The sequence below is a fragment of the Aulonocara sp. 'chitande type north' Nkhata Bay genome, linkage group LG14 (genome assembly GCF_057382095.1).
Source record: "Aulonocara sp. 'chitande type north' Nkhata Bay isolate Kocher_YH1m ecotype deep benthic linkage group LG14, A_spYH_male_GT1.1, whole genome shotgun sequence".
Lineage (NCBI taxonomy): Eukaryota > Metazoa > Chordata > Actinopteri > Cichliformes > Cichlidae > Aulonocara > Aulonocara sp. 'chitande type north' Nkhata Bay.
In genome coordinates this window covers 15,460,490-15,488,364 of record NC_141357.1, presented here as the reverse complement: position 1 = coordinate 15,488,364, position 27,875 = coordinate 15,460,490, and the positions used below count along the sequence as shown (strand labels likewise).

The 27,875-nt window shown below is 42.3% G+C and overlaps 1 protein-coding gene across 1 annotated transcript in view; it reads right to left on the bottom strand.

Annotated features, from left to right (window-relative positions):
• Positions 1–27,268, bottom strand: part of LOC147314319 (low-density lipoprotein receptor-related protein 1-like) — a 51,178-nt gene extending 23,910 nt beyond the window's left edge. The window contains exons 1-2 of the mRNA XM_086261163.1: positions 26,356–27,268; positions 4,635–4,952 (exon numbers count right to left, since the gene is read on the bottom strand). The gene's annotated coding sequence lies outside the window, so the exon portion shown is untranslated. The remainder of the gene's footprint in view (positions 1–4,634; positions 4,953–26,355) is intronic.
• Between the last annotated feature and the right edge of the window lie 607 nt (positions 27,269–27,875).

The following is a 27,875-nucleotide window of genomic DNA, read 5'->3' as shown; positions in this document are numbered from 1 at the left end:
AACTCTGACAACTGTGTATGACTGTGTACGTGACAAATAAAATTTGAATTTGATTAGGTTTAGGCTGAGAACCATGTTCCATTTTTAATGGTTAGGGTAAGCGGCTAGGGAAAGCATTATGTCAATTAGATGTCTTCACTAAGATATGAAAACAAGCGCGCGTGTGTTTCATCCTGTTAAAAGAGAGTTTTTCTTCCCACTGTTGCCAAGCGCTTGATCAAACATTTCCCTTCTTAAACTCATTTTGTCATTTTGTCCTGTATTTTCATGTTATTTTTATTTTAGATGCATAGCACTTTCACCAACAGCTGTTTTTTTAATGTGCTATAGATTAAACTTGATTTGGCACAATCTTTAAAAAGAAAGATTCTGATGCTTTTTGGGACAACATCCTAGACCAAGATAGGCAGCAATCTGACATTATTGAGAAATACAAGTCAAATTATAATTTATTAACCTAAAGAAAGGATCCAATTACATAATCTAAACACTCACATCTAGGCACTACGCCGAAAATTCTGCTCTTTCAGTTTCAAAGTTTGATGCCTCTACTTGCAAAACAAAAGTTAAACCCTGAGAGCTATCTTGTGTGCATCCTTTCTTACCAACAGCATGATAACTTTGGGCTAATGTTCCCTCTTCATCTATAGTGCGCAAGAACAGTCAATAAGAAGTTGGTCTGTACACGGTAGGCACAAGAGGAACTAATCTAAGACTTGACAGATTTCAGCTCACGACTGACGATGCAAGCACAGGGCGAATTTGTGCTCAAATTGCACAACATAGGTAACTATGAGCATCCTAGAGACGAGCACAAGGTCTCTGAGACAACATGTTCTCTGCAGCTCATTCAGCGTTTAAGCACTGGTTTTGCAGAAGCTCTTGTCTGAAACCAAGGCCGCCCAGCTCATTAAGCTGCCTCATATCATGAATGATAGGAGACAAAAGGCAGGTAGATAGAAAACAAAGAGACACACACTAACCCTTTTCAAAAAGCACGGGCACTTGACATGCAAACACACCGGGGTGTGTAAAAAAAAAAAGAAAAGCTCTGCATTTACATGAATGTGTGCACACAGGTAGTAAGACAACAGGAGCGCACACGTGCATTCAAATAAAGGTCCATCATATAAAATCCTGGCAGGACCACAGTAGGACACAGCTCAACTCCTCCCCTCCCTACTCTACCTTCCTTCCTTTCATATTTTTTTACCCCTTTCATCTCTGTATTAGCTCTGTCAATTGTTTATCAAAAGCGGCGAGGAGGCGATCGGAGCCGGCCATTTGAAAGCTCGTGCTGCGAGATCCATTTTAAAATTCATGACGGGTTAATGGTATGTTAGTGGCAACATTAGGACCCGGTGAGCTTGCATCATGCTCATTCACATTGAAAACAGGCCGCTTCAAATGACTACTAAGCAGTCCTCGTTCTGAAAGGTAATTCATATTGTAATTAACTTTTCAATCACAACTGATTAATTAAGACAAGCTCTAGTCTGTAATTATGCATCTATTTTTGACCCTAATGTGAATCACTGGATATTCCACAGATGTCAGCAGCTGCGATTTGAGCCAGTTTCCTCTCTGCGACTTAGAGATCTCAAAAGGCAAAAACTCACACCTGAACATTTAAGCAGTGAGCACATTGTTGGTATCAGCTTAGATGTTTCAGAGCCGCAGGTCTTTATCACCATGATCTGCCACAATGTTTTAACCATTTTGATTATTTCAGCCTCTATTCAGAGAAATATCTTATAAAAGATGTGTCTTTCTTCTAATTCTGATGCACCGTGCAAAGGTAGAGAAGTGCACTTGATGTTACCGCTCCCAACAAAAACCTGAGATTAATAATTCAGTGAGGCGGTGGGATAGCTTTATTTTGTGTCCTCTGAGACTAAATCGTCTTTTATGTAAAACTGAATAAAAGAAAGGAAAGGGCTGTGGAAAAAAAAAAAGTCGGAAAACTAGGCTGGGCCAGACTGCATCCCCCTGCCATTGTCAAGCCCGGTTGGTATCCTTATGGTGTCTCTCACTCACTCTTGTTCTTTGCTCACGCACAAACACGAGCACACAACACACACACACACCTCCTAACCCTCCTAGAGTAAACATACCCTCTCCATAACAGTGCGCGGTGAATCCGCTCATGCATCAGAATCTACCATCAAATATTTATCACCGAGCAGCAGTGATTTTGACCGTGTGCTCATGCTTTTGACAGCACTCGCCTGCTGCAATACTTATTGGAGTAAACACAGACAATCCGATATCGTTGTTCTTTTGAACACTCGTGAAAGAACTCAAAAGACCACCAAGTGTACAATATAATCCATCAAAACTTCACTGCATATTCTATAGGCCGTCTGGCCTGCGGTAAAAAGCACAGACATCACTGTGGACTGTATCAGAGCTGATTTGGAAAAATAACTGGCAGACATTGCATTTTAATTTGCAGAAATGGCACAAATACTACTCCTGGTCTATACATGCAGAGGCGTTCTTCATGTATTTTCTAATTCAGGACAACAAACTTTTGTTTTTGATCTAGAGAACACACGTAAAAGTATTTCATTTGCATGGACGCTTTTGTTTTTTCAGTCACACTTAAGATAAACATCATCTCTGGGTCTTGTCTACATGATTCATTTCATTTGCGGAACCTAATCATATCTGCATGCTGCGTATTTGCTCGCTCTCCGTGACATTAGGCAATGTCTTCAACCAGCAGCTTGCAGCGAGTAACTCGAGTAACCTCGAGTAAATAAGTCGCTGGCATGGATCAGAAGACACATCTTCATGCTTGAGCACACACATTTAAAATGCCACCAAAACACCGTCCCAGATTCTGCCTTCAGTCAAATGACATCAAGTGTTCACTTACAGGTCCCTGAACGCCACAGTATGAAGCAAAATCAGCCAGCGGGCAGTACATGGAGCAATCAAAGAGATAAGCATCCCATTTAACCTGAGTAAAAATTCAAGCTACAGAACATTCTGGTGTGTTGCGCTATCCCGCTGTGCCACTGGATTCAAATAAGGAGGGTAAACTAGGTCATTGGTATGTAATGCTATGTAAACTGTCCCACTTTACCCCTTGCTGGACTCAAAATGGCGTTGGCTGAGGTGGAGTGTGTACAAGAAAGAGAAGCCCAGTGATTCAATGTGACAGTTATCAACATCCTCTGGCTAGTGAGAGGACATAGCTGTATAGAGCTGCAGAGCCCCAGTAATGGCAGACTCAGCCAGTAAACAGGTAAGAAGATGACTTGAACACGGCTACACTCCCTCTCATAGCCTTCTGGTCAGCCACTCTGACTGTGTAGGGTTCCCGTGATACTATTGAACAATTAAAAAACAGAATTAAAAGGCACGTCTCATTTACAGGGCAAAAAAATGACATTATTGTGCATTTTTTTAAAGACATCTAGGGTGAAGCAAACTGGGTCTGCCATCAAAGAAAGCATCAGAGTTCAGATCTATGGTATAAAATTGCAAAGAAAGGGACACTTTCCAGGGTAGTGGAAAGTGTAGCTTAAAGTAGAGACACAAGTTTCACCTAAAAAAATTTAACTACAAAACTGGTGCATGTTATAGCATGAACTTCTAATCTTATCTGTGTTTCAGAGAACACAGTCCACAGCAGGTATCAACCACCTTACACAACTCCTTGTAGCTATGTAGGAACAGATCAACGGAGGTGCATAACATGGGCTATTCAGACCCCCAGCCTCCGTCAGAATGCTGCTGAAGTTCTACTAGAGGTGGGACGCACCTCCTCAGTATACATTTAGGCATGGCTGGGCTAATTGGCATCCTCCACTCACCTGATCTACTGATACAGTTACAAAACTGATCATTGACCTATGCCCTAGGGTGTCCTGGTTAACATTCTTATGTGTGAACGTGGTGTTATTTATGGACAAATATTCCAATGCCAGAACAGTGCTTGGATTCAGATCATTCAGATTAACTGTCATTGCCCAGATGAGCACTGAAGTCCCCCAGTAGGACAATGGTGTCTCCAACTTGGGCCACTTCCATCACCCTACTCAGGGACTCCAAGAAACTACCAGAAACTCAGAGCTGTTATTTTGTGCTTTACAGTCAGGATCTCTTTTTTTGACACTAGGGAAAACCCCAGTTTTCAGGCACTAAGCTTGGATGATACAAGTATGCCCACCTCTGTCCGACACTGCCCTGTCCAATCACTGAGGGCAATAGCAGATTGCACTAAAGTCCAGCCTTCTCCAGTAGACTAGTTCCAAAAGCTGTGCATTGAAGTCCAACATTATCAGGCCAGTTTCTCCTAATCTAAAGCGCTACCTTAAGTTTCTTCCCAAAGAGAGAAGTGACCTTGCATGTCCTGAGAACAACTTGGGATTGGACCATCAAGGGTTCTGCCTGGCAACTGTCTGATCTATGCCTACAGATCAATCATTAGTTGCTCTAAGCCTTTAAGCAGCATTATTGTAAGATTTTGGACCTTTGCTGGACTTAACCACTAAACTACAAAAAAATAACACACTATCAGTACTACAAGTGTTGTACACTCAGTCTGTTAAATTCATACTCATGCAAGTTCCCCCATCATCACAATAACAACAAGTCCTTCAAACCCTTATCTGGAGACTCACCGGCTTTGATGTGGACATCCTGACTCCTAATCTTGCCAGAAGGGTTCTCGGCAGTGCAGTAGTACGTGTTGTCATGGATCAGCTTGCTAAAGCTGGATGGCAGGAAGTTAAAGATCTGGAGGGTTCCATTGGGGTGAACGTGACGGATGCCGGGGACATCGTAGATCTCCTCGCCGGTAGCCAGATACCATCGCAGCGAGGCAGGCGGCGCACCCCCAGCAGGACAGGGCACAGAGGTCCCTGTGGTGCTGGCAAATACTACCTCTTGCAGAGATGCATTGACAAAGTATAAGCTGGAATGTAGGTCTTCACTGAAAACTGGAAAAGAAAAAAAATAGGAGAACATCACAATCTGTGGTTTTGATTTTATTTATCAGTCTTTCATTTTTAAATTTTGCAGTAATTATTGCTGAAAGCACCACCTTAACATAAGTTGATAAATAAGCTCTTGATATTAAGCTCTTGATATTTAAGTATCAATTTAAATTAGTTAAGATGAAGAAGATTGAATCAGTATTTGTTAAAAATCTCTGACTCCAAGTGTTGCTTATTCATTGCTCATGATCAGCAGTTATAGATTCATCAGTGTATTCCCATCCCTGGGATTTTGGGAACATTAAATTAACATAAACTCCCATCAATTATGAAATAAGGTCCACGGCCGTGATTATGTTCATGCTTCGGTTTAAACTGGCATCACTGTAAAGAGAATGGCATTAAATGTAGTTAGTGCAGGAGCATTCTCAAGAGGATAGGAGGGTAATAAATGTCAATGTTGGCTCAATTAGCTGCATATAAATCTACAGCTGTTTGATTTCAGAGTGAAGAAGCCAAGGCAGCAGAAGTCTACGATCTGAGGTTCTGTGAAAAGACAGTTTGTTTGTATTTCAGGCAAAAATACAGCATTTGTGTGTGTATGCCTTGTCGCCTCAGCCTGGTGGCAAAGCTCTGCAGTAAATGGCTTACAGTGGCACTGGCAGCTGGCTTGGACCCTCTCTGGGGAGAAAACATTTTAGCACTTCATAAATTCCTAACAAGGTTTCAAATTGCAGACATTTCCATCCTTTTCTCTGCTCCAGTAGCTCTGAACTAGCAATGAGACACTCCACTGACCTGCACATGTACACATGCAAAACACTCATTTGAAGATTAGGAATTCAACACACAAAAATTATTATGGAGGTAAGGATCACTGCTGGAGCCTTTCTCCTGAGAAAGGAATATGCAGATATATTGAAAAGTTGGACAGAGACCTATATTTTCAATGTTATATAAAGTACACTACACCACTACACTAAAAAAAACTATACAGACATTTCATTTAAATGTTTTGACTGTAGTTCAGGGCAGGATAACTATTTATCAAAATACAAACAGACAGTATATTTTTCTGTGAGATTATAAAGCTATATATTTGCTACATTAAGCTTAGATGAAACAGTGTTCTGTATATTGCCCCCCCACTACAGTATTTTCTTATAAATGTATTTTTTCTTACAAAATAATTTAAATAATATTATATTATGAGGGGTAAACTGTGCTTCTGCAAATAGACAGCAAGTGAAAAAGTTTTTTCCCCCCAGGAATATGAATAAATGGCGAAAATAACCTTATCTTTTATGTTAGCTTAAATTAGCGCTATAAAGGCTAATGCTAATTTAAAATAAAATACAAAATAAACGAGCTAACACTGATATTAGTAGCATTCAAACCCGCGAAAAACTATGTCAAAAAAGTGCACTCATTTTAGATGTATTTGAAACTTCTAGATTAAAATGTTTAGGCTAACAAAGTTAGTTGTTTTTTGTTGTTTTTTTAGCTAGCTAGAAACCCACAAATGGGGTGGTAGCTGTTTATTCTTCCTGTATTAAAACACACTGGTGACATTTGTTTAAAAAACAGAATCATATCAATTGTTATGTCAAATTAAACAATGCTGTTTTTTCTACTGAGACTGTAATATCACAGGTATCACTGCAATATCTCACCATGCCTGCCTGGTCTCCCTGTTGGCAAGAATGCAGCCTAAATTTTATTACCAAAAAGGAGCAAAGTGCCTTATATGGCTTGCATTATAGCTTTTAGGGGGCTCTAATCACCTTTGTGAGGAAAAATGTAAGACACAATAAAATAATATATTTATAGAAAACACATTTTTGATGCTGTAATTATGGTTTTTAACATGTCAGCTGTTACTCAGACTGTAGTACAGCCCACAAGTAGCAAGTACCAATCAATCAATGTCTGCATCCCTTTTTTTATACAATACGTGATTCTGCTTGCTGCCTGTCTGCAATATGTTATCTGCCTGTCCTAGAACATGCCCATATGCATACATGCAAAATATTTTCTGCAGATTCATTTGTTTAAAGGGATGATAAGATGTTTACACAACTCATTATGTTTCTCAGATATGTGAAAAAATAGGTATTTGTTAAATATAGTGTATTATATAGTTTATATCTTATAATATATATTGCATATACAGTTTCTTCAACAATATATAAAGCAGATTGTGTAAATGTCACATATGCGTTTATAGAAAGACTGACTTTTTAAGAGTGGGTGGTCCAAATAAAATTTCTGCAATGTGCACTATATATGCTCCCAGCAGAGAAACTTTCATATACCTGTACAGTCTCTAACATCAAAAAGTTGTAGCCAATTTAAATATTTTAAGACGCTGTGGGATTGTGCGCCGGGTTCTCGATGGGTCTGTGGCACCGGCTAAGATGAAAATAATACATCAAAGTCATATTAAATTCTGATTCATTCTCTTTTTCCAGCTGGCACTGGGAGTATCAATCTTCTCAGTGCTCTGTTGATAATACAGATCGGAGGTGGTGGTGGTGGTGGTTGTAGTTTTTTTTTTTAGGGGGGTTCAGCCTCACCTGATGGTGCTCAAGGTTAGTGAGAAGGAGAGGACACTTTAAAATCACTCGTGTCAAGATATTTTAAACATACTGCTTTGGTTCGTTTTCATCCAGCAGAGAATTTCCCTCATGTGAAATCCAAAATACACAGCTGATTATGCTAAAGACAGTTTGTGCTGTGAATGAGGTGTTTGTATGCATGTAGTAAAACGTCATATTTTGTAAACTTCAATTGATTGGATTTGGGGAAGTAAGTGAAGAAAGTTTGTCAATTTTATTTAAACGAAATTAAAAAATACACATAATATTTTTTCTTAATTTAAAAAAAAATCCAGTTACAAACAGCTAGCACACTTCAAAGTTTTCCGATCAAATTATTCAAGTGAAGTTAATTGACTCTTGAAGATGTTACAATAGAAAATGTCTCGAGAGAAGATAGATTAAAGAAGTGTGCAGTTGCTTGAAAAGCTTCTATTCTTCGCGAGCATCAGAGAAATTGGATTAGGATTTATGCCACGGCTGTTTTGATATTCGCCTATTTCACATTTAAAAGTAGGTGAGAGCTATTCAATTTAGACTGGCTGAGTGAGATTGATTTAATTTAACAAAGAAATGGACTCTGGTGAAAGTGCGCATATCGCTGCACTGCTCGTTTTCCTAATTGACTAAACTCAGGAGCCAGACCGCAAAATGGTGTGATGACGCATGTACATCACTCCCCTCGACCTCACAAAGAGCAGCAAGTCATTCCCCAACAAATGGCCTCAGGGTCCAACCACTTACTACATTGCCCTGGAGGAAATCAGTAATTGGCATAATTTTTCATGAGCTCAACTGTAAAAGGTGAAATAAATGACACAGTTCAATAATGCATTATATGTATCTATAATTGACTATGATTTTTTTTTCCGGGATCTTCAGAGGGACAGGAGGAATGAGGGAAGCTGTTTTATGTAAACCTTAACTATCACAAGAACTTTTTTAATATTTACCCTCTTTTTAATGTAAGCTTTTTATTCGCTAATCTGGTGCTTACTGTCATAGTTCTGAGTGCTATTCTTGCAGTTTCCTATAGCTAGCTCAATTGTATTTTGTTTACACGTTGCACTTCTGTAATTCCCACTGTTTATGCAACTGGTTTAGGAAGCAATGAGACAGATATTGGAGCAATAATGTTAAAAACTATCATTATTTACTATTTTTTAAGACTTTCAAAGCTATAAAGAAATCTCTACAGGGCTGAAGTGTATGTGTATGAAGTGTTTGTGTGTGAAATGCGTTATAAGCATATAAGAATATTTAAGAACGTATATAAACACATCAAACGCGACTATATCACCAAAAATAAATAAATACATATAAAATCACACTATTACTTACATCAGCGGTCGCCAACCCCCAGGCCACGGACCGGTAATGGTCCGTGAGTCGTTTGGTACCAGGCCACGAGAGTTGAGGCTTGGGTGTAAAATTTATGGTTTTCTGGGGTTTTATCGGTTTTTAATCAGGGTTTTTTTTTTAATCATTTTTATCATTAACTCGGTTTCCCTGGGTCTTTTCCCGAGTGTTATGAATAAATCTTTTTTTTTTGGTAGCGGTGCTGGTTTTCTTTTTTTGTATTTATCTACAAACCCTTAAAGACCGGCCCGTGAAAATATTGTTGGACATAAACCAGTCCATGGCGCAAAAACGGTTGACTTACATGGAATAATATTATCATTCATTTTATTACATCTGGAGATGTGTTTGTGATTCTGAGTCATAAAAGCCCAATAGAGGCTCTCCTTTTAGCTCTGCTTTGGTCTCCACCCGCTCGTGCTAAATGCTACACTAAGTTCACCAGCTAGATGCCAGCTGTCTCCATCTTTTGTTTGGTTATGAACCAATATGCATACATATTTTTTCCCCTTAGAAGAGCTTTCTTGTAAAACTAAAGAGGCGTGAAGAGTGAACAGAAGTTATCCATCATAAAACAATAAGATGCAAGACACAACAGTGGTGTGTAGCGACAGGTGATCATTTTTGGAGAGTTTATTACTAAAAAAAACCCATTGACCATATAAAAATATTCCTTAGAGCACCATTTTGTATTGTGTTATACTGTGTCCTCATTCTATAGTGTTTTTTATGTGCATTATACACGTAAAAACATCACGTAAAAGTTTAAAGGTTTTTATTGGGAATGTAAGATATGGGAAAATTAGCTCTTTGTTTATTGCCATCTGCTTTAATGGGACGACAAAGGTTGGTAGTGTGTCTGTTGTTAGACTGCCACACAGATATTTAAACATAACTATACAGTCATTTCTTGCAGAGCTGTTGTAATCTATTGTCTGTTTAATGTTATAACTGAAAAACTATTAGAAAAATCTGTTTATTGAGTGTTTGACCTTTTGATGATCTGTTTCAGAGAAGCTGTAACATTCCTACAGAATTACTGTATATACAGCAAACAACACCTATTATGAGCCATAGCTGTGCTCCTTTCCACAGCATAACTGATCGGCTGACAGGCTGTTACCATCCACAGCAGAGCCACGTAAACAGTGAATCAGTGTTAATGCAAGGAAATAAAGATTAGTATACATGGTTGATTCCACAGGTCCTGAAGTCCTTGACTCACCACTTAATTATTTTTCAGCCTGACACATGCTCAAAACATGCTACAGTCACTTTTTGTGTGATGTTTTCCTCTCTCATGTGTCCCTTGCAAGTTAAGATGAATGGTCCCAGTGCCACATGTGACTTCTCATCCCACACCAACATATTCCATCTTTTATGCAGCTGCTAGCTTTTTTTGTCATGAACTCTCTGTGACATGTGAAGAAGAGAGAACAGCAGAAAGCAAACAAGAAGGGGCAAAAAGAGAATCAGAGAGATAGTGGGATTGATTCAGCTTCCCATATTTCAGGGGGCACTTGTGTTGCATCTGTTGAGCGAGCAGATCCATTGTCTGAGTTGTCAACGCCACCGCAGCATGGGGACTCTGCACTGCATGGTAGCGTGGCACCGGGTACCTCATAGTGACAATGTGACAGCAGGAACCTTGGGTAATTAAAGCAGCTCTGTGCTCTGTGCCCTCAGGGCATGTCTGCCTGGGATGTGGAGATCATACCTGGCTCACTCACATTCAACACTAACAGCGGAAGCAATTTTCAACCTTAACAAATTCCTGCTCTGTGCATTTATGGATAGTAGCATTAGTGTGATGTAGGCAGCGCTCGAGCATGTGATCAAGCTTTATTCCCAGCAGCTAAAAATAGGGCCTTGACCTGTGGGTGACCCAAATTTGAAATACACTGTACAGGTACACTGCATTTCATTTAATCTGATTACCATGGATGAAAATCATATTTCACCAAAGTAAGTTTTTTTTTCTTTATATCAGTCTACGAACTTGAAAGCAATATGTGTAGAGCTATGTATAGAGCTAGGAGCTCTGATACAGGGAGATGATAACCAGCCAGGGCCAGGGAGTCCACTGTGAGTAAGCATTCCCACTGATCTGATCTGGCCAGAGGCAATACACCATGCATGGAAGTTAAATGACTGTATTCCAATTTGCTCTCATGAATATTAAGCAGGGCTGTGACAGAAAGGGCTGGCTGTACGCAAGCTGCTGATCCACACCGACAGATCAGTCCTCTGATGTCTAGGAGGGGCGGGCAACTCTAAAAACGAGGCCCCCACAGCAGATGAGCCTCCTCCTCCTCCCTGGTCTATTTTCATGTCTTAAATGGGCCAGAGTGGCTGGCTGTCTCATCAAGGGAAAGCCAGAGACCCTGGACTGGTTCTCAGTTAGTATAACTAAGCAATAAAGACGTTGATGTCTAAATTATGCTGCTGCTACTGCTGATGGTGATGAGTGCAAGTGAATCTGATGAGAGATTATACCGTAGCAAACTATAGCAGCTCCCTCTGCTGCTGCTGCTGATGAATAAAAACCTCCACTAGTAGAAATCTAATAGGTTCAAGGTTCAAGGTTCTTTATTTGTCACATGCATAGTTATACAAGTATAACACACAGTGAAATGTAGCCTGACACGCTCCTCGACATGTGCAAAAAAATTGGGGGGGGGGGGGGGGGGGGGGGGTAGAGGAAAAACATTTTATATATATATATATATATATATATATATACACACATTGGGTGAATGTGCAGTAGTAGCAGCAAGCAGGTGAATTCTGTACATTAATATGAATAGACATCTGACTATTTTACAGGATATTTTACAGAATATAAACATATTTAAAATTAAAGGAATTGAAATGTACATTGTGCCTTGGTTTAGTGTCTGGAAGAGTCCTGACTCAGTCAATTATAGATGATGTGAGAGGGCGGGTGTGTGTGTTTAGAGCACGGATGGCTTGGGGATAGAAGCTCCTCTTGAGTCTCTCTGTCCTTGCCCGGAAGATGCGGAACCTTCTACCAGATTGCAGAAGTTGGAACAGTTTGTTGCCTGGATGGGACGGGTCCTTCAGTATCTGCGCTGCTCTAGTCCGGCATCTCCTGGTGTAGGTGTCCTGAAGCGGGGGGAGAGCAATCCTGCAGCAGCGTTCTGCTGTACGGATCACTCTCTGGAGAGCTTTTTGGTCCTTCACACAGCTGTTCCCAAACCACGATGTCATGTTCTGTGTGAGGATGCTCTCCACAGCGCCTGTATAGAAAATCCTGAGGATCTTTGAAGAGACCCTGAACTTCCTCAGTTGTCGTAGGTGATACAGGCGCTGCCTAGCCTTTTTGGTCTGGACCTGAATGTGGGCAGCTCATGTCAGGTCTGAGGAGATGTGGACACCAAGATACTTGAAGGACTGCACCCTCTCCACTGGAGCTCCATTGATGATAATGGGCTTGTAGTCTCTGTGCTGACCCCTTCTGAAGTCCACCACCAGCTCCTTGGTCTTGCTGACGTTCAGCTGGAGGTGGTTGTCCTGGCACCACGATGCCAGATTCTTCACTTCATCCATGTAGGCCGCCTCATCGTTGTTGGAGATGGCACCCAACACCACTGTGTCGTCAGCAAACTTCACAATGGTGTTGGAGCCATGGGTGGCCACACAGTCTGAAGTGTAGAGGGAGTAGAGCAGTGGCGAGAGGACACATCCCTGAGGTGCTCCTGTGTTGATGGTGATGCTGTTGGAGAAGCACCTGCCCACCCTCACCACCTGAGTTCTGCCAGTGAGGAAGTCCAACACCCATGCACACAGACGGCTGTTAAGTCCCAGATCCCTCAGCTTTGTGAACAGTCTGCAGGGCAATATTGTGTTAAACGCTGAACTGTAATCAACAAACAGCATTCGCACATAGTTACCCTGTTTCTTGTCCACATGGCTGAGAGTGGTGTGTAGGACGTGGGCGATGGCATCCTCTGTGGATCTGTTGGATCTGTAGGCGAACTGCAGCGGATCTATGGTGTCTGGGATGGAGGAGGAGATGATGTTCTTCAGCAGCCTCTCAAACACCTTCATTACTACCGAGGTCAGTGCAACTGGCCGGTAATCGTTCAGGGATGAGGGTTTGCTGTTCTTGGGCACAGGGATGATGGTGGATCTTTTGAAGCATGTGGGGACCACAGACTTCGCCAGGGACTCGTTGAAGATGTAAGTGAACACACCTGCTAGCTGGTCAGCACAGCAGCGCAGCAGACGGCCGGTGATGCCGTCTGGCCCCGCCGCTTTCCTTGTGTTCACTCTCCTCAGTGCCGCTCGGACGTCATGCTCCGCGATCTGCACCGGTCTCTCGCTGATGACGTCACTGTCCTCGGTAGTCAGGCGGTAGATAGCATTAGCCGCCTGGCTAACCTCGAAACGGGCGTAGAACTGATTCAGCTCGTTGGTGAATGCAGAGTCAGCGTTGATCAGCGCAGTGTCCTTGGCTTTGTAGTCCGTAATGGTGCGTACTCCGTGCCACATACTCCGTGTGTCGCCCTGGTGGAAGTGGAACTCCACACGTTCCCGGTACCGGCGTTTAGCATCTCTCACCGCGCGCTGCACGCCGTATGAGGCCGCTTTGCAGGCGCTCATATCGCCAGTGGCGAGACCCGCGTTGTAGGAGGCGGTCCTGGCGTTTACTGCAGTGCGGATCGATCTGTCCATCCACGGTTTCTGGTTTGGGAATGTGGTGACTCTCGCAGTGGGGATAATCTCCTCCGCTAGCATATTGACGAAGCATACTGATAGGTTTGTAGCTTGTACCTATCCGCTGGAACGTTGAAGACAATATAATTACACTGCAAAGCAAGACACAAGCAGGCTGGTTTACTCATGCATGAGGGAAATCTGGCTGGGGCCGAGTGTCGTCCCACCACCTAGCCCCCGTCAGACTCTCAGCCAGGCTCCCCATAGCACTCCTTTTATTGTGGTTACATGAATATGCATAGGGTCATTAACATATGACATCTTACATAGGTATACATGTGAACAAAGAATACTGTGTGTGTGTGTGTGTGTGTGTGTGTGTGTGTGTGTGTGTGTGTGTGTGTGTGTGTGTGTGTGTGAGGTTCAGATGTGACCCTGTGAAGACTCCCCAAAGCTGGTGCCAGGAGTCTAGCGGTCCATCTGAACAAAAGGCTCTTATACTTAAACAGATATACGTGTGTTTGCTATACCATATATCAGCAAGAGAAGATACGGCCTTTCCTAGGAGGTGTGTAATCTATGCCCGAACACTCTGTAGAGGGAGTGAACGCACTCCCCCTTCATGCTACACAGAGCTGTTACAGACAGCTTCTTTCAATCTACAAATGATTATACACTTCTAAGCATATGTGGTTAAATATTTCTAAGCATAAATGACAATCAACAATACAAATCTAACACATACTGCTACTTCCGTAAACTCGTTGATGTCGACTGCGCATGCTCTGAACATGTCCCAGTCGACGTCGTTGAGTGCGTCCTGTAGTGTAGCTTCTGATTGGGCACTCCACCGTTTTACCTCCCTCGTGGTTACTTCTTCCCTCCGTATGCTTTGTTTATACTGGAGGAAGATGGCGTTGTGGTCAGACTTCCCAAAAGCCGGGTGTGAGACAGCTTTGTAGCCCTGCTTGTATGGCGTGTAGCAGTGATCCAAAATTCGATCCCCTCTCGTTGGACACGAGACATGCTGGTAAAAGTTTGGCATGACTTGTCTGAGGTTCACTTTGTTAAAGTCTCCTGCTACAATGAGGGCTGCGCCCGGGTCCTTGTTTTGAAGCGAGCTCAGCACATCATGTAATTCGGACAAAGCCATACCTGTGTCCGCTTGGGGTGGGATGTAGACCGCCGTGGCGATGACTGAGGTGAACTCACGGGGCAGATAGAAAGGGCGGCACTTAATGCTCAGGAACTCCAGATGTGGCGAGCAGCCGCTGGAGAGAGTAGAAATGCTCCTGGCATCACACCACTTTCTGTTTATCATGAAACACACTCCACCACCTTTGGTTTTGTTTGACTCTGCCGTTCTGTCCGCGCGGAGCACAAAGAATGAATCCGACGGAGTTACGGCCTGGTCCGGCACGGTGGGGGTCAGCCATGTCTCCGTGAAGCATAGAATGTTGCAGTCCCTCATGTCACGTTGGAAGGTGACCCTTGCTCTTAGGTCGTCGAGCATGTTCTCCATGGATTGTACATTGGCCAGTAGGATACTGGGCAGTGGTGCGCGATGCGCCTGCTGTCTCAGTCTGTTCCTAATACCAGCGCGTTTCCCCCGGCGCTTCTTTGTTCTGCGCCTCGGATGAGCGGCCCGTCCTTTGTTGCTCTCCGCGCCGCGTAGAATCTCTGGCGGCCAGGAAGGGTCGGGTTTAAAAGTGTCCAAGATTAGATGTGCAACCTTGGCACCGATGTTTATAAGGGATCCGCTGTCGTAAACTATAAGACTAGAGGATTTTGGGATGTAAACCAGAGCAAAAAATAGGTAAAAAACAAGAAAAGTAGATAGTCGGAGCGGAGTGGTCAGGAAGGCGTCTGGACGTGGCCGCACCATCTTGGAGATTTTTTCTAGCTAGCTAGAAAACTTTGATTAATTGGTGCTACGTAGCGCTCTGCTAGGATTAGCTAGGCTAATTCCAGTCAGCACAGCTGTTGCTGCTTTTTTGGAGCATTTTTGGTAGAAGTTTAAAAAGTTTTAACTCCAGTATTGGTGAGTGAAATTATTCTACTTTGTTAGTCTGGCACTTAGCACCAGTTAGCAGGTATCTGTTTTTGTGATGTTTATGGATGTAGCTTGCTAACCCAACTTGCTCATTTGAATAATAACTCCATCCTTTCATCTAAATACAATAACTTCTCACTCGTGCTACTACACATATGTAATGTGCTCACTTATAAGATACCGGTAGCATTGTTCTGCTTGCCTAGAGTCATGGTAAAAAGAAAGTAGACCATCTGTCAATATTAAGGTTTATATTGTAGAACAGTTTGGTATACAAAGGAGTTTGTGATCAATTCAAAGGCTGCAAGGCGCCCAGGCCCTGTGGCTGCAGAATAAGCCGCAGTCATCTCCAGCAGCTCTGTGGAGCTTTTCTATAAACACAACACTGTGCATTACAGTCAGAAATCTCCACTTTGGTCTCATTTGTCTAAAGGACATTGTTACACAGGTCTTGTGAGCTTGTTGCAACTTTCTTAGCTGTGCTGTCATGTCCTTTTCAGTGACAGTGTCTTCTCCTGCCTTCACCCTTCCAAACCTGTTCATTCTTTTTTTTTGTGATCAACATTTTATTGATTTAAAACGGGGGGCGGGGGGGGGGGGGGGGGGGGGTACAGACATATACAGCACAACTGTAAACTGCAGTAGCAAAGCAAACATTAGCAAACAAGGAATAGGGACAGCAAAGACCTGTTCATTCTTAATTGTACTGTCATGAACTTTTAACATTTAACATGCTAACTGAGGGCTGTAAAGTCTGACATGTAGCATTGAAGGATTTGTTGCAGTTTCTCAGCTTCTCATTGCTCAGTCTGACCTTGTGGTGAATTTGCTGGGAAATTGACTCCTGAGAAGACCGGTAACCGTCTTGAATGTTCACTGTAGAATGATGGACTTCAGACTGTTTGGAAATGGCCTTATAGCCCTTCCCAGATTAATAGACGGCAGCGGTTGCTTCGTCTAAAATAGTTACTGATGTCTTTCCTCTGTGGCATCATGTTAACACACACCTGAATGCTCCGGACCATCAAACTGCCAAACCTTCTGTCTCATAGAGGGCCTCCCATGCTCTGATGATCAGTTAATCAAGTCCATTTGACTAGCAGGACTTGGCTTCTACTTACCCTCTTAATTCTTGTGGATGCCACAAGGTTGTACTTAGTTTTTCACACACTTTGTCTACATTTTGGCTTAATTTTTGTTAAATAAATAATGACGCAGTGTAAGGTCTGAGGTTCTGAGGTTGTATTTTCCTAATTGCAAGATCGGCTGTGGCCAAGATTATTATGTTTGTTACATAAAAATTTAGAATTTAAAGAGGATGTGCTTTCTTTTTACCATAACTGTGTATTTTCTGCCACAGTTTTTATTCAAAAAATACATCGCTAAATCAGTAACCCATTCTCTTAAGAAACATATGCAAATACATCCTTTAAAGAAGTAAGTCCAGCTTCATCGAAGAGTCTGCGTTGCTATGGCTCTATATTTATAATGATGACTTTATAGAACAGTCAGGCCCAGGTTTGTCAGAAATAGACATCATAATCTTCTATCCTTTAAGACTGTCTGTATGTATTCAACAGGTTTGATTGAGCCTTCACTGGATATAATCAAATCACCTCCAAAATAATCTAATGGTCAACATACACTGCCTTTCTTGATAACATGATTAAGCAGCAACATTCTCACTGAACAGATGCTTTTTCAGTCTACCAGAGGCCCAACCTCAGTTAGACAAGCAGATATCACACATACTGGACAAGCAACCTTATTATGTCACCCAGCATTAAGTCTAAGGGCCTTCAGAAAAGTTGCTGCTGTTGGATTTATCATAACTGCTGTCCACCTAGATGGTACCTAGGGAGCTCCATGGTGGTTTCATAGGGGTATATGAGAAGCTTCTGAAGAGGCTGACCTGACACAGATAGCCTTTGGCCCTCAGGCTTTGTTATTTTATCTGTGCCAGCTAAATCTGTTAGGTAGCCATGGCACACCTGTGCAAAATATGCAGAGGAAACTTTTTCTGTTTACTTAGAAGTCAAAGCAAACACCTGATTTCACAACACAAGCATCAGCAAACTCACATAACCAACTCGATTTACGTACAGAGGAGGTGCAGCAGAGATAGTTAAATCCAGACCACAGAAAACTGATTGTCGATATTAGCTCTGAGGAAATAATGCAGGTTCTGGGTGTCTAAACATAGCCAGAAGGAAGCAGCTACAATGAGCAAACTTCTGCAGGAGTTGACACTGAAAGGAAAAACAAATTAAACTTGTTGCCAGCGAACACGATTTGCAGATATCTTCACCATCAGCATTTGGATGTTTGTTTGCTAACGCGACGCCCATGCTCAGTATCACATATGCTTTTTTTGGTTTCTTCCTGTTCTGTCAGCCTTTTTCTGTGTTTTTAAATGAGCCGTTGGTTTGAATTGCACTATCATTTGAAGCCCGCCTTGTTCTTCCAGCTGATTGCAGCGTCCTTATTAGCTTTTTTGCGACCCTCCTGAACTCGATTTTGAGAAGTGCTTTACACTTGTGATTTTATTGCTACCAATACTGCACAGGTAATAATACAATTATTGCCTCGGTTACCCTTTTAAGATACATACCCCTGTCCCTGTTTTGTCCAAGAGATGTCTGTGACCAGCAGCTGGTAGAGTGTGTTAATGTGGATGTCACAGCAGCTGGCTGCTCTCATCCTGTTAGCTCTGCCTGCCATTATCAGGCCCTCCAACCGCCACCACCTACTCCCCCTCCAAAGCTGCTGTGATTGCTGCTGCGTGCCGTACTCATTTTAATACTCCAGACTCATTTGACCGTCTTTATGGACTTATCATATTAAACATTTATCACAGCCATTTCCCTAAATCAAGCATGTTTATTCAACACTTAGGGGACCACAGCCGGGATCCTTTCAGCACCCCCACCCCCGGCACACTCACACATTTCACACACACACACACACACACACACACACACACACACACACACACACACCTTTATTTTCTCCTTTTCCTTGTTTCTCTCCGTTCCTCCTCTACTCTCCCTCAGCCCCCCTGGCTTGCTTTATTACAGTCCTCGTTTCCCTCTGTACGCCTGCCTGAATAAAATGAGAGGCAGTTTTGTACAGTTTCTTCCCTTTTCCTTTCCGGTCATCCTTTCCTCCAGTGGCTAGGACACAAGGGGAATTGTGCTGTGCGAAGCCGAGCAGCCAAGCAGACACAAATGTATTCTGAGCATTTAGTCCTTTGAATGAATCGAGTTTTAATTTAATCATCTGATCAAACACTAACAGTGTTGGGGAGTAACGGAATACATGTACCGCCGTTACGTATTTAGAATACAAAATATGAGTAACTGTATTCCATTACAGTTACCGTTTAAAAAGGTGGTATTCAGAATACAGTTACTTTGTTGAAATAAATGGATTACACTGCGGTACTTTCCTGTTTAATTTTGTCGCGGGTCAGGACTGTTTGGGTTTTGTTTGACAGCTACGTTCTTTCGTTCCAGGCGGCAGCGTTACGGTTGCCATGGTTACAGGGCGACGCTCTCTCTCTCTCTCTTTCTGCGACTGTGTGTTTCCTGGGTGAGAGAGCACCTTTTCGTTGTTGTTGTTGTTGTTGTTGTGCTAAGCTAACAGGCAGAATGCTACAAGCATAGCTCTAAAGAATGTAGCATCATGGGCAGTATAGTCCGTGTTGCAGGGAGAATGCACTGCCATACACGTTATGTGTCTGTGAGCGCGAGGAGGGAGAAAAAGGCGAGTGGAAAGGTACGAGTTGTCGTCGAGGAAAAACGGGAGCTGGAAACATGTAAATATAATAATAACCACTGCAGCCAAGAAGAGTGCCTGACGAGCCCAGTTGTAAGTAAGCTATTAAGACTCGACTGTACACCGTGTTCGTGTTTTCCTCCGAAAACAATAAGTTCCGTTGGAGCAGCCTTTCAACGCCTCTCTCTGTCTCTCGCAAGAAAAATTGACCCACACAACAAAGTAAAGCTATTTTTTGGCTACGAGCCGACAGGGACCCCGCCGTATTAGTCAGAGGTCCCTTTACTACAGTTCGGAGTCGCGGACCTTCAGTAATAGTAATAAATCACACAGCAATAGTACATTCACGTTGTTGTAAAAAGCATGATAATATATTAAGTAATCCAAAGTATTCAGAATACGTTACTCTCATTGAGTAACGTAACGGAATACGTTACAGAATACATTTTGGGGCATGTATTCTGTATTCTGTAACGGAATACATTTTAAAAGTAACCTTCCTAACACTGAACACTAATTAGCATAATCACTTGTGGGGATGGATGGTCTAGATAGAGACACAGAGCAATACATAATAGACCCCGTCTATGTGTTGCTAAATGTCTGCGGGACGCTTAAAAACACATACAGTATATAAATGTTACAAGCTTCTAGGGACCCGTGTGGGGCTTTGCCCAAATTACCTCCTCTTGCACGAACAATAGAGGCAAGTCTCTATTTTCTTCAACAGCACAGCCCCAGCAAAGTGATATATTCACTGCTACACTACCCTACAATCAAATGCACTGAAGCCAGGCCCCGCGTCCGCTTATTTGATCTTGGACAAGATGGCTTACTGCAGCATCACACCTTGGCCTGAGCAAAGGAGGTCTGGGAATTCTAGGAATACCACAAAGTGCTAAGATTATTGACAATGCACTCAGTCTCACACCGGGCCGAGGGATCGATGAGTGGCCAGAAGGACATAAATCAGACTCCTGTGGCTCCACTCCATGTCACACACTAACCCACCCACCCCACTTCCCAATTAAACTCACGTACGCACTGGTTTGCATGCACACAGGAACACACATTCTGTAAAGCCTCCCGACACATTATATATATACTTCACATAAACACCAGGAAATACAGCACTACCTTCCACATCTCACACACACACACACACACACACACACACACACACACACACAGGCATATTCTCACACACCTTACAAACAAGATGACAGCACTTTAAAAATGGCCAGCTAAAAATAACCGCCACTAACTTGGTCTTAAATCTTAGCATCTGTGCCAGGTTTAAAAATAAGGAGCAATGTCAAGAAACCAAGCTGGACCCATTTGTCTTTCTGTCACTCTGTCTATCCAGCTTTGCCTCCTCCGTTATCCCGTAGCCTACTTTAATATTTGGACAACGGAGCATGAGACACTGGGACAGACTTGATGATGAAATATCTCCAGGAAATGCATTTTTGAATAAACTGACTGAGATGCAGATTTGAATATACAAGGAGGGTCCATGAAAAGCCAAGCTCAGAGGTATCACTGGAAAGAAAGAGACAGGCTGGCAGACAGTTGGTGAGCCACAATACATCAGGCATGCATCATGCTAAGGACAAAGTCACGCGAATCAATTCAGCCTTGGGCTACCAAGTGAGTCGAGTTCAATTCCTGGACCTGGTATGTGGATGGCTGGATTAACAGGCAGTATTTATGAGGTGCAGTGTGATTGTTTGTCTCTATGGGTGATGGATAGCAAACTCGTCGCACCTTCAACACCTGTCTTCCACGATGGGCAAAAACTGTGGTGGGATACTCACCACAAGTGAGCCTGCAGACACACACACACACACACACCGATGAGACCCAAAAGGGACTACTGGTGTGCGTGCACATATAATCTATATTTTATGAAAAGGTCATGCATGTTTTTATATTTGACACAAGTATTAAATAACATTTCTCTGTCCTGTTTGGAAAAAGGGAATCAAAACTGGATTGAATTTCACAAAACCAAGTTTCTTCTGGCAAAACAGCAGCACATAAAAACTGCAAATAGAGAAACAAGGTTTTACTTCTAATGAACTCATTTTGGGGGGGATATTGTCACAAAGGCTCATGCAACCTTGTAACAATATAATCTCATGTTTAGTATAATTGCTATTTAAAGCAAACATCTGATTGGAAGAAGATCACAAACTAAAGCAAGTTAGCAAGGCTAACTTAGAACACTTTAAACCCAAAAAAGATACAAAAGTCATTGAGAAGATTGAGTAGTTTAATTAAATTGTGCTACTAACACTTTGGGTTTGATGAGACACATTTTGTTCATTTTTGAATAAACTATACTTCAATAACTTGAAGCTTTTTGAGAAATTTTTTGTGAACTATAGACTAAACCAGTTCCTGACTAACATTTGCAGACCTCACTGCAACTATGAAAAATAAATAAATGAAATAACTTTTTTTTTTATATGTAGTTGCCTGGTGGGTGTGTTGAAATTTGTTTTGTTTTTTTTTGTTTTACACACCTTCATTTTTGACCAATTGCAATTAGATGGTAAATGGTAAATGGCCTGTATTTATATAGCGCCTTACTAGTCCCTAAGGACCCCAATACGCTTTACATATCCAGTCATCCACCCATTCACACACACATTCACACACTGGTGATGGTAAGCTACATTGTAGCCACAGCCACCCTGGGGCGCACTGACAGAGGCGAGGCTGCCGGACACTGGCGCCACCGGGCCCTCTGACCACCACCAGTAGGCAACGGGTGAAGTGTCTTGCCCAAGGACACAACGACCGAGACTGTCCAAGCCGGGGCTCGAACCGGCAACCTTCCGATTACAAGGCGAACTCCCAACTCTTGAGCACACGAATAAGCACATAAGCATGCGCGCACATGCACGAGTCACCAAAGCTTGCTCCTAATTAGGGAGCTAGACAGGCTCGAGGAGGTATGGTACAGTAGAGTAGCCCTCATTATACAGCTGGGATGTATGAACTAGGGGATATCTATTATGATCGCACATCAGGGTATCCATTACCCAACATTAGCACCTCTTTCAACTGGAATCGCGCGCAGAGTTCAAAACGTAACCCAACAAACCTTCACACAACTCAGACAAGTGAGGAAGAGTTAAGTGGGTTTGTAAACTTAATTTAGCCCATTAGATATTCAGATCAGAGTGAGACTGCACAAGATGATCTATCACTTGACTGTACGCTGGGTGCTTTCATGGGGTAATTTGATTTCAAGAGCTATGATACTGCTTGTGCAACCAAATCCTAATTGGTAATTAGTAAACAGTTAGTCGTGAGTGCAACAATAAGGGTGGTCAGGTTTCTCTCCATTTGCTTTACAGACCCGGCCACTGGGAAGCCACTGATCTTTAGTCATTTTTACAGAGGCATCTCCGACAAAAGGAGGCTCTCATCACTGCACTGGCTTTATCGCCTTCATGTAGATTTATTACCACACAAACACTCGTCCCACCTTCTATTTGCAGCCAAGTTCAATCTATCCATCCACCCCAGTCTCCGCAGCATTTCCATCCAGTGTTGCAGGTTGCTAATAATGTGGGGTCATGTAAAATTGGCAGGCTAACTGATGTTGGCAGCTATTTACTGTACTTTAAGCTACACTGGGATGGATGCTCTGGAAGAGCTTCCTTATTTCCGTGTGTGTGTGTGTGTGTGTGTGTGTGTGTGTTAGAGTGTGTGTGTGTGTGTGTGTGTGTGTGTGGTCTGCGAAAGGTCACAGCTAATTGAGATCAAAATTTGATTGCATGATTTCCTGACCTCTACATAATAGTTCGTTTATTGAAGAAACACGAGATAAGTCCTTTTTAAGTCACGAGCGTCGGGTTAAGCCACGTGCATGTCTACAAATCATCGCAGTCTTGGTGGGGACTCTGTGAGAAGCCTTGTCTCATTATATCTTTGCAACGAGAATTTGAATAGGCCGGTTTAGCTTGCTGTAGTTTTGCCCAGAGGCAACTTTCAGGCAGAGATATTTAATGGTTCCTCTCCTGTACTGATGACTGAATTTATAGATGCTACTTTGATAGGTGCAGGAAATAGCAAGAGCATAAAGTCTTAAATGGAATACAAAAAGTAATTGTGCCTCTTGGCTGGTGAATGTGTCAGATTTAACATTTTAATTTTCATAAAAAGAGTAATAAGGACCGGGGTTGTCTTTTGCTTCCTTTTGATAATAAACAATCAATTGCAAAGATAAGGAAAGCAATTAAAATGTGACATTTTTGAGCATTGTGTGGTTGCGAATCTGTTTCCCTTTCTTTAATTGAGTTCATTAAGCTGATATCCAGTGAATGTACGCAAAGAACACAGAGAACCCAGAAGCGCTGTGAGGTGCTCGGTTATAATATGGTTGCTTATAACACCTGTGGACACAACGATGTAACGAGATGTGATTAGCTTTGGGTCGGGAGCTTCCAGGTCAGCACGGTTTGCAGACAAACTCACAGTTCCCATCAGGAATAGTCTAATATTTCCACAGGTGTGCCATTTTTTAATTTTTTAAAAAGGTTTCCAGTTTGTGAAGAATTATTAAGCCCAACCTAGTGAATGAAATCATCCGGTTATCCAATGTTATGAACGGGAATTCTGAACTGCATGGTATTTTCTTTGCACAACACCACATCATATGGCTTTCTTTCCCCCCCATACGGTGAAGAGTGAATGGGTGAACGTTTTAGGACGCAGCCCCTAACACCCATTAAGGAGGTTACCATAGAGACAGGCCAGTGTGAACATGATAGGCCTAACTCTGAAACAGCAAGAACTGTCTGGAATCCAATCTCCGTGCTGGCTTCCATCTACAAGGTCATTCATTCATTCTGACAATGACTACTCAGCCGATGAACACCTCATTTTCATGATAATCAACCATATATATATATAGCCAGGGTCCTGTACATAATGGGAAAATCAAATATAAATGATAGAAAAAGGTAAAGATACTTTAAAATTCACTTATACACACACACACACACACACATATATATATACATATATATATATATATATATATATATATATATATATATATATATATATATATGTGTGTGTGTGTGTGTGTGTGTGTGTGTGTGTGTGTAATGATTGCAGTGCAAATAACAAGCACAAAAAGTGTAACGTCTGCACTCAAGGCTGTCTATTGCTTAATCCCTATCAGTTGCCTCAGGCCTCCTCAAAAATCCCTTAAGCAATAAACGGACACAATCTTGCATGGCAGTTGATCTAATGTCAGAGTCAGATGATTATGATTAATGAGGATTCCTTATTGTTCCTTTATGAGTTTCAGCACAAGCTGGGCTGAGGGAGATACCATTTTATATGGAGTCAATGTCAATAAACGGCACCGACGGAGGGTTGCCTCAGCACCGAAAACGCGTTGGCACAGAAACAAAAATCCATTTCGAAGCTTTATTTTATCATTCCGGCCAGAGGGGGGAAAATCCATTTTGGGGGCATACTATAATATATCACAGCCCCTTGATGCGGTTGAATGTATTCATACCTGTAAATCCCCACTTCCCTAATTTTTCTTTTGTGAATTCTCTTTTTTTTCCATACAAAAGCAAACGACCACTGATTTTTTTTTTCAATCCCCATCTTGTCACCCTGATGTCTCCCAGACATGTTTCCATTTTCTTTCCTTCTCCTTCTTCAACTCTCCCTTTTTCTTCCCCTGTTTTCGTACACACCCAGTCGGCCATAATCCCTCCCTGTAGAAGGGACTCTGGCCAATAAGTGAACGCAATAAACTGTATCAATTTTCCACCATTGATTTTATATATATGCATATATACGCACTGTGAGAGTGTGCAAATATACCTGCATGGTGTCTCGCATGTGTGCAATGGCACAAATGCATGCAACTGCACTTGTGTACACGAAAAACAGCGACAAGATGCACGACCAGGTCTGAACGTCTCAATTCCAGCATTTGAATGGAAAAAATGCATTTCACACTCTTTTCACGAGTAAATTTGTGAAGTACTTTTGCATTTGCAGACAAATAAAATACAAAAATGACCCCTGAGGACTGTGTTTCATCCAAAAACATTACACCTGTACTGTTCATTACATTCGTTGCATGAACATTTTGTACTAATGGTGCACGCTTTCTCTCTGCTAACTACATTTTAAGGTAAATAAACAAAAAGCTGAGCTCACATTTGTAACAAAACTGGTTTTGCAGGTGCTGCGAACACCCTGCTCAAGCCAGAAATATAATTTAATTTTTTTAATTAAAAAACAAACAAACCCCAAAACGTTAAAATGCAAATACGAATGACTGCCTTTAAAGATCTTTGTATAAACTGGCCTATTTTGATGCTTTAGTGTCAATTTAGGCCATTTGAACTTGAAAAATATGCTCTCTGTGGGGGATGGGGAAAGGGTTAAACCAAATGTCCATTATATCAAAGACGTCACTTATTACTAAGGGCCACAGTGGAACAAGGTTGTGACAGAAAAAAATAAGTATCATTTGGTATAAAATAAAAACAAATATTATTAATATGATTCAAATGAAAAACTATTCAAACTTGACATAATATCCAACTATTGCAATTAAACAGACTGACTACAGGCACACTAACAACATGGTATAGCCGTTTTATTTCTCCTGGTTCAGGGTGTATATCTGAAGGCCAGATATGGGTCTAATGGTTTGTAGGAGAGCTTGAAGGATTTAAAACGCAATTCATGCCTCGCCCGTCTCTCCCCCTCTATCAGGGGTGTCAGCCTTTTGACAAGCATATAAAATCCATTTCATGTGGGTCACAGGTGACCTCCATCCTCCCTCCTCAGTCACTTAGCTGTCTACCAGTGATTTGCCTTCTGCAGTATGTGATGAGCAATAATAATAAAAATAATAATAAAAATATGAGCAGGTGCAACTTACCATTCAAGATGCTCTGGGAAAAGATAAAAGCCAATATCCACATGCCCTGCTCCGTTCAATCCCCCCAAGCTATGCTTTCTCTTCTTCCTCTGACCGGTGCCTCCCTGGGTTTCTCTTCTGTGCGCTTGGGCTAAGGTTAAACATTTGCCACTGTCTTGAAGCAAACCGGTCCAAGTCTCTACTTTTAATATCTCCTTCGTACTTTTTTGTTACACTGATTTGGTTTCTGGGATGTCTCGGAGCATAAATGCGCCTCTGTGATTTTCTTGGGGAGAGCTCTGCTCAGACTCTCCTTCCTGTGCTCCGCGTCTTGCTGCTTGTCCCTGTTATTCAAAAGGATGCTGAAGGGGTGAAGCCCAGGTGTGTGTGTGTGATGCTGAGTCAGAGCCGGGTTAGAGCGGATCCTGGGAAAAGAAATTAAATCCGAAAACAAGAAAGAAACAAACAAAAATTAAAATTTAGAAAAAATGGTTAAACTAAATCTTTAAAAGAAAAATGTCCGGTTTCAGGTTTCCTGAATAAAACACTGGAAGACGGATCATCCTTGAAGGTAAAAATAAATGAATAAATAAAATGTTACAAAATTAAAACAACTAAAAGAGAAAAGAAGCAAAGAGAAGAGAGAGGGCGGTGGCAGAAGAATGAAAAGCAGGTTTTTTGCTCAGACTCCAAAGTCAGATCATCTTCATCGCCTCTGTGCGTCCAGCAAGAGGCGAGCAAGCGCATCTTCTCCGCTGCCGCTCTCTAATCGCACCACACTGACTCTCTGAGCATTACACAGAATAACCCTCTCCCCTGCCCCTGCAGACGCTTTAATTCCTCATTGCCTTAAAGGAGCAGAGGCGGCAGCCGGTCGCTCCTCGGGGCAGGATACTGTTGTGGAGGTGGAAGAGTGTGAGAGCACGCAGCGAGTGGGGCATTTGCATTAAGGAAATGAGCTGCACCTGACGCACCAAGGTACCAAAGATTTTTACGCACGGGGTTGTATCAGCTCAAACAGAAAGCGCTGTCTGCTGGCGTGCAGGTGTACGCGGAACACGCCGCTGTGCCCCAGATCTGGCTTGAATTTAGTTCCTAATGTTTTTCTTTCGTGTGTGAAAACAGAAGCGAGCTCCCCCGTAATAATGGGAATCTACAAGGACACCCAGTGACGCGTATTTTCTGTTGTTTAAGTAGAAAATGTAGTTGTTTTTTTCTTTTAAACTGAATAACAACGTGAACTTGATTGATGAGATTTAATAATCGCATTGAACAGAAGATAGGAGGGGAAGGCAGCCACTCTGTCAGGGGGAAGAAAAGGGGTTAAGATGAAGAGCCCCCCCACCCCGAAGACGCACATACTCACACAGTTTATATCGCCTCCCTCAACCCAATAATCCACCACTCACCACCACCACCACCAACCCCCACTACCACCACCCCTCTATTTTAATGCCTGCCTTGAAGTCAAGGGTATAGCTGTGGAAGCCTGTCAGTGTGATATAACCGCCAGCTCATGCTCTGTCCCACATGACAGAATA